Here is an 11,237-nt window from a genome sequence, read left to right on the forward strand (position 1 = left end):
CCACCAAGAATTTTTATTTCGAATTTGTTCGATAGAAATTTCTTAGTTTCATGCAACAAGCCTATATCGTTACTGGCAAGTAGAATGTCATCAACATTTAAGACCAAAATATGCATTTACTCCCACTGAACTTGCGGTATACATATTCATCTATAATATTTACCTCAAAACCATATAAGGTAATGACTTGATTAAACTTGTGATACCATTGACAGGAAACTTGTTTGAGACCATAGATGGATTTTCTCCTTTCTCTATTGGATCTCCTTAATGACACTTCTTGAGGTTGTTGAGCTTGCTTTATGGGTTGGGATTGAGAAGGATTCTCATTATTTTCCTATGTTGTAGCAGTATCTTGAGCAACAACAATATTCTCATTGTTCTCTTGTACTGTAACTGGATCTACAGTAGGATTCTTATTATGCTCTTGTACTATAACTGTGTCTTGAACAATAATAGATACAAAGACCTAATCATTGTCAGTTACAGAATCCTCATCAAAAGTAATATTTCTAATATCTCCTTCCCCCCAAACTCAACATCCTCAAGAAATCTCACATTTCCCGTTTCAAAAATAGACTTTGATGCAGGATTGTAAAACTTGTACCCCTGTGAGCGCTCAACATAACCAACAAAGTAGCAACTAATTGTCCTTGAGTCCAATTTTTTTTCATGCGGCCTATAAGGTCGCGCTTCAGTTGGACATCCCCAAATATGCAATTGCTTTATATCGGGCCTTTTCCCAGTCCAAATTTCATATGGGGTTTTGTTAACTGCTTTGCTTGGCACTCTATTAAGGATGTACACAACGGTATTTAAGGCTTCTCCCCAGAGTGATTCAGGCAAGGAAGAATGACTAATCATACTTCTCACCATGTACTTAAGAGTTTGGTTCCTTCTCTCTGCAACAGCATTCATGCTAGTTTTGCCTAGCATGATGTGTTGCGGAACAATACCACACTCCTCCAGGAAAAGAGCAAAAGGCCCGAGACGTTGCTCACCTGAACCGTCATATCTTCCGTAGTATTCACCACCACGATCAGATTTGGTAGCTTCAATTTTATTTCCAAGTTGAAGTTCAACTCAGCTTTGAAAGACTTGAAAACATCCAAGGCTTGGGACTTTTCATGAATTAAATATAGATACCCATAATGAGAGTAATCATCTATGAACGTAATAAAGTACCGTTGTCAATTCCAAGAGACAGTAGGGAATGGGCCACATATCGGTATGCATCAGTTCTAAGACATCTTTAGCTCTCTCGGCACCTAATTTCCTTTCGTTTGTTGTTTTTTTCCCCTTTATGCACTCAATGCAGATTTCAAAGTCTGCCAAATTTAGGGGTCCGAGAATTCCATCCGACACGAGCCTATGAATTCTCTGTTTAGAGATGTAGCCTAGGCGTTTATGCCATAATGATGCCGAATTCTCATTCAGTTTTTTGTTTCGTACCCGTTTGCAGTATTTCATTATTATAGGAATTTAAGTTAAGGCTATATAGATTATCCATCAAATGACCAGAGCAAATATTATTTGAATTATAAAAGAGACTGACTTTATTGTCTCTGAATGAACAAAATAACCTGATTTGTCCAAACGAGAAACAGAAACCAAATTTCGTCTAAATGACGGTACATAAAATGTCTCTAATAAATCCAAGTATAATCCACTCGTGGAACATAATCTAAAGGTTCCTATAACTTCGACTGCAACTATATTGCCGTCTGCCACGTAGATGTATCTTTCAGCATCACTTGGCGGTCGGCTCCATAGGCAACCCTGCATAGTGACACTTACATGAGTAGTAGTAGCAGAATCTACCCACCAAGTATCAAGAGGTGCATAACTTAAACTAGCCTCAAAACAAACGAAAGTAAGAATTATACCCTTCTTCACACGCCAAGTGGAATATTTGGTACAATCCTTCTTCAGTGTCCCACCTTCTTACAGAAGAAACATGTTGAAACTTGATCCTGTTTCTTAGACTTTTTCTGCTGAGAAGGCACATCCGCAGTAGTATCACGCTTTCTTTTATACTGAGAAGAAAAAGCCATGTGAGCACTGAAATTCTTAGTAAAGAATTTCTCAACATTCTTTAGGAACTGTTTGGCATTTTTATCCTCAGTAATTGAGCCCCGAAACGCCTCAGGAATTGAGCGTTTCATGATCATAATGCTCATTCGATTGGATCTCTCCCACTTATCTATTTTAACCTCATTGAGATTTTTCGGAGTGGAAGTGGGTTTTTCCTTTCGAAGAGCTATATCTAGATCCATACAACCGAGGACAATCTCCACGGTATCCTTCCAAACTTTAAAATTTGAACCATTCAACATAGGAATACTGCTAATTTGTGCAGAAACATTGGTAGCTAAAGCCATGGTTTCTAGATTAGAACAAATTAACATGCAGTAAACATTAGTTAATTAATGGGAAAAATCCATATTGAGATATCTAGAACAACATTAATTTTCAATCTTTGGATAGAAAAATTAACTGTAAGTGATACTCTCATTGCAGTAATCAAATATATCAAAATTCCTGTCACACATTAAGCCTTTCTTTGGACCGACTTAATGCGCACATGGAAACTTAAACTTTGCAACCTATTTATTACCGCATATATTTTCTATTAATTGGCCAAACAATAACCTTCCTTTGGGCCCATTATTGTCTGCATAAATAATAAGCATTACTTTATTCTTAATTTGTTACCCAAACATGTATTTACTATCAATATATGTATGTAATTCGGCCAAATATAGATCTTCCTTTGGGCCGACCAATATTCGCATGAATTACATAACATCATATTCCTTATGTTTTGAATAAATCAATTTTCATAAAAGATGCTACTTTGGCAGCATAATGTTCAATCAATTTATTCTAAAACCAAATCTTTATTAAATAGATGGGTATGATAATCCAAATCGTTACCAATTTCCTTATGTAACAACAAAAAATATTCAAATCGCAAAAGGAATTTAAATTTTAATGGTATCTTTTGAGACCTTAAAAAAAACATGATTATAACTCATGTGCCAAAAATTCTTGATCTGTTAAGATTAAAATTAATCTTTATAAAATTAGTGGGTATAATAATCCTTATATCCCAAAAAAGATAACCAATTAATTTTATTTATCAAAATAATTTTATAAGCATCATCTCAAAAGAAAAAAAAATATAACCGGACATAGGACGTATCCATCCCAAACACACAGCAACGTGTATAGCCAAAAAACAACATGATAATATCTCCAAATTTACATACATGATACTATAATAGTACAAGTATATATACAGAGAGAGAACTAACCCATAATGGCATATATACATATATATATATATATCATGCAGGCACATAGTAAATTATATATATCCAGTAGCAATAAACCGAACCGCGTAAGAACGTTAAAAAAATATATATGTATATAATTTTACAGCATAAAAAATTCCAAATATATACGACGTACGTATATACATATATTAATTCAAAAGGAATAATAAACTGAATATTTTGATGATTAAATTATGGATGGCTCTGATATCATTTGTTAGAATAATTAATTTTCAATAACTCAGATCATCCATATTGAATCACCAAAAATATAACATAATGCGGAAGCATACCTGAATTCATAAACATGAATCATACGATCGGAAGAATTTGAATCTTGTGGTTCTTTCGATCTTCCTCAACCAAAGCCTTCTGTATTCCTAGGTGGCTGAACTGTAACTCCTTTGATGGGGAAAGAGCAACAAAGGCGGCTTTAGTATATTAGGGACCAAAACCCTAAAAGTCTATTTATATTTGAGCATGGCACCCATTTAAACCCTAAAGCCCAAATAAAATAGTATTTAAAGCCCAAAAGATAATGTATCTAAAATCCAAAAGATAATTATCTAAGGAACAAAAGATAATATCCGGTTTTATTTTCATTTAATTCCAAAACAAAAGTAACAATGACTTATTCAATTAGCATTTATAATAATAAATGAGATCATCATTATATAAGTCATTTAATTTGAAATAGCATCATTTGTGATTATAATTGATATATGTATTGCCCACAAATAAGTTAGGAAATTAAATAATTTCCTAACATCACATTCGAATCACCACAAATCAGAGGCAGAGCCCATCTTGGTTACGATCATCTCAGCGACAGTTACAAGTTTTACAGAGAAGAATTGATGATGATTTTCCATTTGACCTACTTGACCATACATACGGAGTATCTTTTGGTAGTAGCAGAGCAAGCACTATTAATTGGAGTGCTGGTAGAGTGGTTCTTTATTTTGACTTGAGTAACGAGACTCATGGTCATTGTACCCTGCCTAACAGGGATCCAGGTGATTTTTCCTGTATAAGGAGCAAAAAGTTGTGTCTTGAGAAACTGCCTTTCTGTTTGTTTAGAGAATACAACAACAAAGCACTGGATTCTGTGCAGATCAAGGAATATGAAGATGCCCAATCTTGGACTCAGTTGGCAATCATTCCCTTTTACTCGCATCTCTATTATACAAATGGAGGTTGTCCCTTACAACCTCTCTACCTCTCGGAAAGTGATGTGTTTTTGGCCGTTTCTCCATCTTTCAGAATAGTTTTGTGCAACTTTAATGATTGCAGCAGCATAGATTTTCCTGTGATTGACAGCTCCGGTGATGGCGTGGAGACAGGTCTTAGTATAGCTTATATCTACCATGAAAGTTTAGTTTCACCAAATGGTCTTCGAAGCAACTCATCCAACATGCCACTGCACTTTATCAAACCCAAATGCAAGTCTATCTATTCTTAATATATAAAAGTAGATACATAAGCATGCACCACATTACTTTTGAGACATTTCTTTCCTCTTCCTAATGACATGTCAGCAATATTGCTTACTTGGCACAACTTTAGAATCAACCACTCAATTCTTGCCAAATCAACTATTATTTCCAAATCAGCAAAAAATAAAATATACAAATAAAAAACTAAAAAATAGAATCCAATAAATTTGTAACCTCCAAATATATTGAATTCATATTCCTATATTTATTATATCTTACCGTTATAAACAATACAATAAATTTATAACCGCAGCAATTAATTTATAAATTAAAATTTTAAAAAATGAAAATTATATTTTATTATTATAATTATGTTTATTATAATCATTTTAATTTTTGCTAATGAGTTATACTTTAAATGATATAGTCTCCCATATTGGTCGCAAGTTTGAGTCTCTGTATCTTTGGTAAAAAAAATCATTTTAATTTTTAGAAGTAACACTAGGTACAAAGAACTATTATTGTAGTTTTTACTTATTATTAAAAACAAATTCTATTTTATTTTACCAATATAAAATTTGAAAAGAATATTTGAAAACTAAAAAAAAATTATTAAAAGAGTATCAAAATGAAACAAAAAAAATATATGATATTAGACATTCGTAGTATATAAGATGCATCATGCATCCATGTTTACCTCAAAACACTAATTAACTATTTTTTTTTTTTTACTCAAAATGTTTAACTTTTAACTTTTGTTGCGTATATTTGTACATATAAGATGTATAATGCATGAATACCAATCTAGCATCATGCATATTGTGTATATTTGTACATATAAAATGTATCATGCATGGATACAAATCTAACATCATGCATGCATGTTTACCTCAAAACACTAATTAACTATTTTATTTTTTTTTACTAAAAATGTTTAACTTTTAGCTTTTTTTGCGTATATTTGTACATATAAGATGCATCATGCATGGATACAAATCTAAATATATAATTATTACAATAATTATGTTGATGACAACTCCATAAGTTTAGGCCATTGACTACCTCAATTGCATTGCCAACTTTAGAATAATTATTATTTGGCACAATTTTAGAATCAACTATTCAATTCTTGGCAGATCAACTATTATTTCCAAATCAACAAAAAAATATATACAAATAAAAACTAAAAAATAGAATCGAATACATTTGTAACCTTCAAATATATTGAATTCATATTCCTATATTTATTATATCTTACCGTTATAAACAATACAATAAATTTATAATCGCAACAATTAATTTATTAATTTTTATAAATAACTCACTAAAAGTAATAAACATCCATATTACAAATGTCATAATAATATTATTAATCATAATAAATTTTACGTTATAATTATTTAAATTTCATACCATTTAAACTACATATATAAGTCTCTTATCACTATTCCTTCGCATAATATCAAATTTAGCACAAAAAAATTATTTTCGAACTGCACATCTCAAACTTACTCAATAGAGCATCATTTTTTCAGAGCATAACGATTAGAAATCGAATAACTATCCAAGATCTAATGGCCATGCAATGAGAATCTAATGATCAGGTATGACAAAAAAAATCACAACATATATTATACATTCATACTTACTCAAATACCATATACCTAATGATAACATAAATTGAATATTGGAATAGGAAAAGATCTTCACAATTTTAACAACTATAAACGAAATTGATGACAAATTAGAATGGAATTATGTTAAATGTAAAAAGTGTCAGAAGAAAGCATATAAAAAAAGAAACAACAACATTTGTGGCACATGTAATCAAACACCACAATATCCAACAATAAGGTAACTCTATATACTTTTCATAATCTCATCTATCAAATTATTAGTTGCTAGCCCAATACTTATTTTAGGTTCATAATTCAATTAAAAGTTTTAGATCAAAGTGTTACAACAACTTTTGTACTATTTGATGGCGGCACAAAAAACTTATTGGGTACAACTGCTTCAAATCTAATGACATTTCAGAAAAATAATGACATTGAAGCACCACCCCATCAAGAGATTAAGGAGAAAGAAAACCATACAAATTCAAGACACATCTTCGAAAGAAGAACATACATACAAAGATAGAACCAAATAACACAATAGAAAATGCATCAAACTAAACAATTCATAAAGAACATGTCTTCGCAAGAACCAATGACAAAAAGAAGAAAGCACCAACTCTAACAAATAACAACCAACAAAAAAAAGGAGGGCGAGCGCCACAAAATTATTTAAAATAAAAATGTCAATTTGTACAACTCCAACATCCAAATCTTTTGTACTACAAATTATTTAAAATAAAACACCTTTTAAATTTAACTTCAATTTACACATATTTAATTTATTTCTACAAAATATAACAATTTTTAATATTTATTATATATTATCATTAATTTACCGTCCCGCGCATCGTGCGAGTCTCATTCTAGTTGTGTCTTAAAGCCTGTGTGCACTTGTCTTGGTGAAGCCCTTCTAGCACATCCAACTTTGTTATTAATGTTATCAACTTTATTTATCCGTTTATGTTTCAATTGGATTTATAATAATCCATTTGATATTCTTTCTATTCTTGTCAAATATTTCTTTTAACACTGTGCACTCATGAGAAATTGTACTTGCTCTAATATCATGTTTTCATTAGGCAATTTTGCATTTAATAAAAAAGAAAGAAAAACCTAAAAGAGCAATTATGTTAGAAATGAGGGTTTGGTGTGTTGATGAACCTAAGTTTGATGGAAGCTTGAGGTAACAAATGAGTCACTGAGAGCATAGTTACATGGAGTGCAATACGTTTCAGTATGAGAGATTTTTATTTGTGATATGATGAAAATAGTTGTGTATAGCTGAGTTATGGGGGAGCTGGGTGAATCACCGCTGTATGATCGCTGGGAAAGAGAAATCGGACAGTCCGATGGGGGGTACCAAAATCGGACGGACCGAGTACTGTAATCGGGGGTACACAAAACCCTCGGTCCGATTTCGTTCCCCATTCCACGTGGCACGCATGCAAGCCCCCCCGGTTGAATCCAACGCTTCCGAAAGTTGAATCGAATGTATCCCCACCTTCCATAGCATCCTTTCAGCCTCACACTCAAAACTCTCTCTATTTGCTCCCCAAACTCAGACCATCTCCATTGTTGAAGGCTACAAGGACCACACAGCAGCTGTAAATTGGACTGAAGACAATGCCAAGAAGACCCAAAATTAAGGAAGTGAATCAGCCAGAACGTCACATTGTTAATTATCTTGGACACCCAGATTATGTAAGTTTTTATTATTTAAAATTTTGATTTAATAAATAGAATAATGTATTAGATTTTAATAATAGTATAAAAATAATAATAGAGTAGAACTAATTAGTTAAATTTAAAGGATTTAGAAATAGAGTAAGAATAATTAATTTAAAAATTCTGAATTTTTTTGCTATTATGATTAGTTATTATGTTTTTGCTAGTTTGGATGAATGAATGAAATTAAATTATTATTATTATTATTATTATTGTTGTTGTTGTTGTTGTTGTTATTGTTGATAATCTGTGGATATTATTGTTATTATTATTTTTATTACTATTATTTGTTTGAAGGAAATTTGAATTCATATATTTTTGTTTTAATTGTATTGAACTGAAAGTAGATTTTAGATTAGAATATATATAAATCTGTATTATTTTAGTTTAAAAATAGAATTAATAAATTAGGTTTGATCGCTGATGATAATAATAATAGGATAATTTTACCAATTTTAAAAGACCGAATCTAGATAGATTTATTTATATATGTTGTTTTATGAATATTATTAATAATATCGGCTTTTTAAAATTAATAATAATTATTATTATATATATATACTAATAATAATAATAATAATATGTATGCTTTGTAATGTAATGTAAAGACAAATATATATATGTATAATGGAGTATAATCAGATCATTGTTAATATAATTATGTATTGATAGTTACAATAAAAATGTGATATTGCAGGATTCACGAATGTTGTTATGTGATCACTATTTACCGCCGGACCGGTACAACCCAATTGTTGAGGTGCATTTACGGGAGATTGGTTTTTATCATGTTTCTCAGATTGGAGTCGTTCAATGCCAATCAGCAATGGTTAATGCTCTCATCGAAAGATGGCGTCCAGAGACTCACACCTTCCATTTTCTGATTGGTGAGTGTGCCGTGTCGTTGGAGGATGTGGCGATGATTCTCGGTCTGCCGACAAACGGAGTTCCGGTTACAGGACCAACGATGAGTAGTTTCGAGGCCATTGAGGCCGAGTGCTTGCACCAATTTGGAGTTGCACCGAGGAACAGGGACTGTAGAGGAAGCTTTATAAAACTGACGTGGTTTAGGGATTTGAAGGATCGCACAGTATTGACTGATGATATTCAGATTCAGAGGTATGTCAAGTGTCACATAATGTTGTTATTTGGGACAATTCTGTTTGGTGATAAGTCTGGTGCAGCGGTGCATTGGAAATTTCTGCCTTTGCTCCGTAACTTTGCGGGGATCATACAGTATAGTTGGGGTTCGGCATGCCTCGCGCACTTGAACAGATCATTGTGTAGGGCAACCCGTGTCAACTGCAAGGAGATCGATGGTCCGCTTACACTTTTGCTTACTTGGGCTTGGATCCGTCTCCCATTTCTTGCCCCGATTCCTGGCAATCCCCGAGTGTTTCCGATCGCAAACAGGTAAAATGAATTAATGTATGTGTTGATTTCTCTACTAGAAATTGTATTCTATTTTTTACACAATAAGTTAAAAAAGGGATTTTTGACGGTAGGTGGCGCAACTGGAATCGTGAGAATTTTGCTTACCGATATCATACGCTTGCGCACTACAGGAGGTTGCTGGATGATTTGCAAGAAGGACATGTATGTTGTAAACTACTAGTAGTTGCTTTAGTTTGAGACATGAATTAATTGTTGTGTAGTCATTTGATAGTCTCGATGTGTCCAGTTTGTGTGGCAGGCTTATGGCATTGACTTCATTGAGCCGGACGTGGTTCCACTAGACATCCGTCAACATTCAGTTGTTTGGAGTGCAACAGTGCCACTTATATCTTTCGAATGTATTGAGTGGCATTCATCCGATCGATTCAAGAGGCAATTTGGTTTGATCCAGGACGTTCCTACTCAAGAGCGGGACCTAGGCACATCACACGGGGAAGTACTAACGGGACCTAAGAATCAAGATTGGTCCAACACCCACTCTTTTTGGATTATGCAATGGACCAATCGGTATAGTCATGTTCTAGCTGATGACTTAGTGCCCTTACATTATCCTTTGGAGATTTATATGCATTGGTACCGTGGAGCATTCGGTGCCCACTTGCAGATATCGGACCTCGTATTTCAAGAGGATCCAGAGGGTCCTCCAGTTCATAATCAGGAGGAACACCAACAAGAACCGCCTGCACCGCCACCGCCACCGCCACCGCCACTGCCACCGGTCCCACAGGAGGTTCAGTGTGGTATGGAGTATGTGCCGCAAACACATCCATCAGATTATTTTACACAGTCAGTCCCGTTACATCAAGAATATTGGAGTGGTCCACAAGCTGATGCAGGGGAGCAAGCCTCATTCAGCCAGCTGCTTGGTTTCATGGCTCCAGGGCCAGGGTACTCACATTCAGGAAATGTTCATGACATACCCACGGACTGGGATTACTGCACGTAGGATGTCATTCGATTCGATGCCTCGGGTTCACACTTCCTCTGAAAATTCTGGAGCTAGAATGTCTGTTGACTCGTCTAGGAGTGCTGATGCCACGAGAGGAATCTTACAAAGTGGACTAGATAGGCGTATTTCAATGACTCTAATTCAGGAGACCAATAATGCAGTTGATAATGACACTGATAAGTACCTGGTAGATAATCTGGATAGTGATGAGGATGAAGATGAGGATGAGGATGAGGATGACGACGAGGACGAAGATGAAGACCATGGTGATGATCCCGAACCTAGTACAGGTTAGTTGTTACTAGAATTTTGATTACATATAGCATTGTTGTGTATATTTATTGTCATTCAGTTTTTATTTGTAACATGTCATGTATGTTGAACTGATAGGTACGGCTACAAGTGAAAAGGGAAAAGGCTACAACCTTAGAACCGATCCTCCACGCAGGAGCGCTACTCGGTATACCCCATCCGCTTTTAACAGGGTTGCAAAGAAGTGCAAAAAGTTATTCAAGGATGTGAAGTCGGCAATGAAAAAATAATGTTTGGTGTCGTTTATTTTGTTAATTAGGTTATTGTTACAATTATGGTTTCAATGTCTGTATCGAGTGTGTTAATTAAGTTATTGTGACTATTATGGTTTCAATGTGTGTATGGAGTATGTTAACTAGCTTATTTTGACTATTATAGTTTCAAACTGTGTATATAGTATGTT

Source organism: Arachis hypogaea, chromosome 8 (assembly GCF_003086295.3).
Source record: "Arachis hypogaea cultivar Tifrunner chromosome 8, arahy.Tifrunner.gnm2.J5K5, whole genome shotgun sequence".
NCBI lineage: Eukaryota > Viridiplantae > Streptophyta > Magnoliopsida > Fabales > Fabaceae > Arachis > Arachis hypogaea.